This window comes from Dermacentor albipictus, chromosome 1 (assembly GCF_038994185.2).
Source record: "Dermacentor albipictus isolate Rhodes 1998 colony chromosome 1, USDA_Dalb.pri_finalv2, whole genome shotgun sequence".
Taxonomy (NCBI): Eukaryota; Metazoa; Arthropoda; class Arachnida; order Ixodida; family Ixodidae; genus Dermacentor; species Dermacentor albipictus.
The window spans coordinates 324318680-324324637 of NC_091821.1; the positions used below are offsets into that span (position 1 = coordinate 324318680).

At 50.6% G+C, this 5958-nt stretch overlaps 1 protein-coding gene across 12 annotated transcripts in view; it reads left to right on the plus strand.

Annotated features, from left to right (window-relative positions):
• Nucleotides 1–5958, plus strand: part of Ndae1 (Na[+]-driven anion exchanger 1) — a 248863-nt gene that overhangs the window by 149111 nt on the left and 93794 nt on the right. The gene's annotated exons all lie outside the window — the stretch shown is intronic.

Genomic DNA, 5958 nt, shown 5'->3' on the forward strand with positions numbered 1-5958 from the left:
ATGGAGGCGAGCCAAGTCGCTGCAGCTTCGCGGCTGCCGCGCACGTCAGCCGCTCCTGACTTGACTCGACGTATATGCCACGGCGCGCGACGCCTTAATCGCGTAGTTTACGGGCCGTGGATCCGCATTACATGTCTACCGGCTCTGAGTATCTCCGACGCCCATGTATAGAGCCGCCGCCTTACTTAAGCTGAACACGCAAAGCGCGCTTCCATCACCTTCATTTAAAGGTTTATGTACCTATAAAAAGAACCAAACATCCGCTCTTTACGACATGTAATACGTTGTTCAGTTGTGTGCTGCACTCATTCATGGAATACCAAATAGCCCAAATCTGCGCGTTGCTCATTTAAATTTGGTATGCCGTACAGAAGGGCGGGTAACGCGACGTGTATATATATATATATATATATATATATATATATATATATATATATATATATATATATATATATATATATATATATATATAGATGGTGTTTCATGAATGAGTGCAGCACGCAATTGAACAACGTATTACATGTCGTTCCTTCCCTGTCAGCTGCCCGGTTGTACGTACGGTATACCAAAATAATCTGACACGCTGTTCTGCTTGAGTCCGACCGCAACAATTAATACCTGGCGTTTATACTGCAACTGAGCCGAACATATGTCAACAAACCATCGTTTATTCTCTCATTCTCGCCATGCTTCCCTCTGCCTACAGTGTTACGTCGTTTCCTTTTTCTGTTCCGTTCTTCATGTGTCGTTTGCGTTCGTTGTCTCAGGATATACGAATGCATCTACCGCCTTGGTTACTACGACGTGAACAGACCATGATGTACCGTCTGTGGTTAGGCGTTGCATTCACGAATTCATATGCCTTGCGTATTGGAATGGCTGACAGCGCCACGTGGACACATGCAGCAGCGATGAGACGCTCGCACACGTTGTCTGTGTCTGCCCATGATATAGTGCCCAAAGACAAGTGATCTGCAGAGTGCTGGACCAATTGGCGGCCACTATCACAACTAAACGCTTTAGATCAGTACTCCCAAAGAACATCCGCGCTGAAGGCCGCCCTCGCGTTACTAGGGTTCCTGCGGTGTACGGGCCTTCACGATAGACTTAAGAACGCCGCCCCATACCGCTCTCTAGTGCACCCGGTTTGTTTATGCTTGTCTCTCTCTCTCTCTTTGCTATCTATCTATCTATCTATCTATCTATCTATCTATCTATCTATCTATCTATCTATCTATCTATCTATCTATCTATCTATCTATCTATCTATCTATCTATCTATCTATCTCACACATCCAATCTTTCTCGACCCCCTGCTCCTTCCCCCCGTGAAGGGTAGCCAACCGCAATTATCTTTGGGTAACCTCTCTGCTTTCCTATGCAGCCTCTCTCTCCCCCTCCTTTTTCCTGTTACGAGACTTCCACGCACCGACGCCTCTACTTCGGTCGTCGCCGTGGTGCGTTCGCGCGATCGGCGCGGCGAACGTGTCGATGTGTCCGTCGCCGCGAAAGTTTCGCGATGCGGTAGAGGGTGTTCCAACTACGATTTACCACGTGCGAGTTGGCAGACCTGCGCGGCTCCCGCTGTTCATAGCGCGCGCACGGCCCTCCTCATCCGCCGGCTTGTATCCTTCGATGACGTCATCTCCGCGTTATGATAGCCCCGTTGCTGCAGGGTACAACGGCCGCATTCTTCGCGCGCACATCGGATGTACGAAACCGATGCGCGGTACGCTGTATTCGGGCTAAACATTTCCGGCCGTGTTTCACGTCCCGTCGTGATGCGGAATCCGCGAGCGCGGTTCGTTGATTCTTCGCGGAAAGTGGCTGCACCGAGACTCGGCCTTGGACTCTCTCTCTCTTTCCACCCCGCCCTAAAGTGTGCGAAGAACTGAGCAGTTCGCCAAGCACCGGTTCAACAAAATACGCTCTGGCACTCTCTCCATCTCAGCATTTGTGCCGCCCTCCGTTGTTGCGGGGCTCCTCGCTGGCCATTGCCACTGGAAGCGCCATACTTGATATAGAACAAAGCAGAATGTAAAATCTCACGAAACTAGTTTTCATATCTCTCTCTCTCTCTCTCTCTCTCTCTCTCTCTCGTGCGTTCTAGTCTTTTCCAAGCATTGACGGGTGGGTCATGTCTGGCGAGCTAAATGAATGTGAAATGAAAGGCTTTTTTTTTTGGGGGGGGGGGGGGGGGCTTGCGCAGCATTCTTTCCCCGCTTCCTTTCCTGGGATAAGCTGTGGTGGGTGAGAGGAAAACGACATTCATATACAGGATACTAACATAAAAAGAGATAGAAAGAACTGCCGCCTTGTCTGTTCTCCGTGTAAACAAAGCCGCGGAAAGGAATCCCTATATGCGACAGCGTTATGTCCGTCGCTTTATCTCTCCAGGGAAGCATGTTTGTCCTGTCCTGGCTTCTGGGTCATGCGATTGGAAAAGCACGAAGCCGTTTACTGTGGCTCACTCCCGATGCTTTCGAGAAAGCACGAGCCACGCCTTTCAATTGAACTCGTCCTCACTGACCTCTGTCTCGTCCAGGAAGAAACACCCGTTGCGAAGTTCGCCAATAGTTGGAAGTCCAGCACCTCTTTACTGCATACAGTTCAGGGTGCACCGTATCGTATGCGTCAGGTATCCACTGGCATCTTTGCGACCGCTGAGCTGAAGCTCACTTAACTGGCACCGGCTACATGTATGTTCAATTACAAGGTGATTACATCGCTGAGCCTGATTGAGGCATTACCCGCATTTAGAATTTGTATATTACTTTTTTTACAAGCGAGTACAATGTACGGCTGCAGATGGTAAGTGAACAGCAGCAGCGTGCCCACCAAAGCAAAATATTGGGCTGAAAAGACATGCTGACTGCACTTGCTCAAGAAAGCATGACGTATAGGATCAATGACGTTGCAATACGCAGTGCGCACTTTCGATAGAAAAGAGAAACCGAGCTGGTCAATTACGTGAGCGGGGCAGCGAGCGAGTGTGAGCAACAGCCTTTTCCCATATCCCACGCAGCAATTATACTGGCAGATTCAAAGTGCAAATATTGAGGCATGTGTGCGCTGAATAGGGTTTGGTACTTTAGCACACTACTGCATGTGTACTGTCTGACGGACATTCAGTACCGCAGTTTATTTGCTTCACCTAGGCGCGCCTTTTTCGGTTATTCCTCTTTCCTTTACACGGCCACCAACCTACACGGCGGCGTTGATTGATTACGCGTCCCGTGTCTGGAGTAAGGAGAATTCCGAGTGGATGACGTCACACATACGCGTATATCACGCAGCCTCCCGCTGGTGGCAAATTGTGAGGACGCCATCTGGGCCGGCCGTGGAACAGCTTTTCTTTTTTAACTCACGCACCTCCACGTGTGTATATATATAATTTCGCCAAACCCCGCCGCCCCAATCTTTGTTTTATCATCTCTCCGCACCCCACGATGCCGAGGCTATTGAGAGCATTATATTCCGCCGGCATCTCTCAGTTGAAGAGGCCAGCCAGGCCTCTTGACGCGTAGAGGGCGATTGACATTTGCTAACCCTTTTGCCTTTTGTGTTTGCGTGCATGCGCTTTTCTGCGCGGCCTTCGATCATATCTTCCCGTCGCCGTTCCCGTATATCGACCGGGGAGGAGCAGCAGCGGCAGCAACTACGGTAAGCGGCTCGGCGGGGGTCGAGTGGACGCCACGTTGTGAAAGGGTTGGTTGCCCTCCGTTGCCGCTCCGCGCTGCAAAACAAGACAGCGCTCGCCCGAACACCCGATTCACCACCGCCTCCCCGCAAACACGCACAAGCACCCACAATGCAGCCTGGGAAGAAAGCCGCGTCATGAAGGCTTCTTTCAGGCCCATGCATCGAGGCGCGACGCACGCCTCATCCAATTAGGCCGTGCACCCCGCAAGCAGTGCTTACAATGTTGCTTACGGGTCGCATTCGTGCGGTGATTCATTTATAATTCGGGTTTCGTTCTTTCTCGCTTACTTACGCGTTGACCTTGTCGTCACCGCTCTTTGCAATTGCTATACCTGTCTCTAGCAATTTTCTTCGTGGAATTGTCGAGGGTTCTCAGTGTGTCTGGCATCTACATATGAGAGAGAGAGAGAGAGAGAGAGAGAGGGGAAGGAATATGTCCACTCGTGGCGTCTCCTAGAAGGTGCTGAATTCGGCGCCGTTTTCTTTTAGCGGCATGCCGTTCTTGCGCAGCAGGAGGCCTGATCGAGAAACTATTTTAGGGCGTAGCTCTGCCCGTTCCTGCGGCGAGCGTCGTAATTCTCGTAACCGAGTGAACTAGCACAGCGAAGGATGAAAGAGCAAACGTGGAGCGCAGCGGGGGATGAAAGGCGGTGATAGCGAAAAGAGCGCGAGGAGGGTGCAGCGGAACCATGAGGCGGAAAGCGGAGGATGAGGGTATGGCGAAAGCACGAGAAGAAAAGCGTAGTGCCGCGCAAGACGGGCTCTGCGGCGATGATGGCTAGGAGATGGCGCCAGAGTAGCGCGCGTCGTCTGTTCACCGATGACGCCACCGATACCGTATATGGAAACAAACCGTTGTGTGAGTGGAGGTCTGTGCATTCTGTACACCGTTTGGGTCGTACCTTGCCACGCACCAATAATCGTCATCTGTCTTGCTTGCGTTTCTTTTCTTGAAAATGCTGCGCTCGCTACTTTCCTGTCGAGAATGCTCTGTCATGCTGATAACGCGCATGCCGCTCGTGACGTGGAAGTACCGGGCTCGCAGCGTTAAAGAAAGGAAATGCGGACAAGACAGATCACGATAATGGTTGTGTGGCAAGATACGACCCAAAGGGTGTAATTTTGTTTAAGAGTGTGTGCGGCAGCTACCGTAAATCACACCACGCGTCACCCACGCGCTGCTTTTCGCGATCTCTTGATTGGCGAGGGAGTCGGGCCACACACCGCTCCGTTTGCAACGTGCCGCACGAGACAGATTGTCCGCGCCAGCCATCATCATCATCATCATCATCATCATCAGCCTGGTTACGCCCACTGCAGGGCAAAGGCCTCTCCCATATTTCTCCAACAACCCCGGTCATGTACTAATTGGGGACATGCCGTCCCTGCAAACTTCTTAATCTCATCCGCCCACCTAACTTTCTGCCGCCCCCTGCTACGCTTCCCTTCCCTTGGAATCCAGTCCGTAACCCTTAATGACCATCGGTTATCTTCCCTCCTCATTACGCCATCCTCATTACGCGCCAGCCAATATATCGCGAAATGAAAACACGTATAGAGCCGCGCTCAAATTTCGCATTATGGAGTATCGTAACCGTCGGTGAATCTTTTTCTCGTACGTTTAATGATTAGAAACGCCGAAGAATGTGTAGAGAAACGCCGGAGGGAAGGGGGGCTCCGAGATCGAGTAAGTCGCTGCTGTTATGTTTTTCTTTCGTTGGTTGGAGGCTCGGGAGGAGCCCGCAGCGTTGCGGCTTCCGTGGTTTAGAACCGCGTGAGCAAAGTTAACATCACACTGCATAAGTATCTGGTGCACAAGCGCTGCATGGGCACCGCCATAATAACCTTCTGCAGCTTCTTGAAATGGCGAAAAAGAAGAAAAAAAAAACATTCGAAATTTTGAACGACAATGAGCAGAAGAGCTCCGAGAAGCGTTATAGCCCTATATATATATGATTCGTATACACACGTCTGTAAGCGTGGTTCGAAACATTCTACATGAACGTTTTGTTCCCCTGTGCAAAGCTAGCGCATCGCCCTATACCAATCTGCGGCGGCTAGATTCAGGCGTTGCATAACAGCAGAGAATGGAACTGCGTAACGTCCGGCAGCTAAGAGAAGAAAAACGAAAAAGAATGCACCATGTGGCTTGCGCGCACATCTTGGGATATGTTGATTTATTTGAATGAGGCTTACATACAGCTCTATCTTTATTCAACATCTCGTGGCTATTTTAATCTCCGTAGTTGTCGGCCT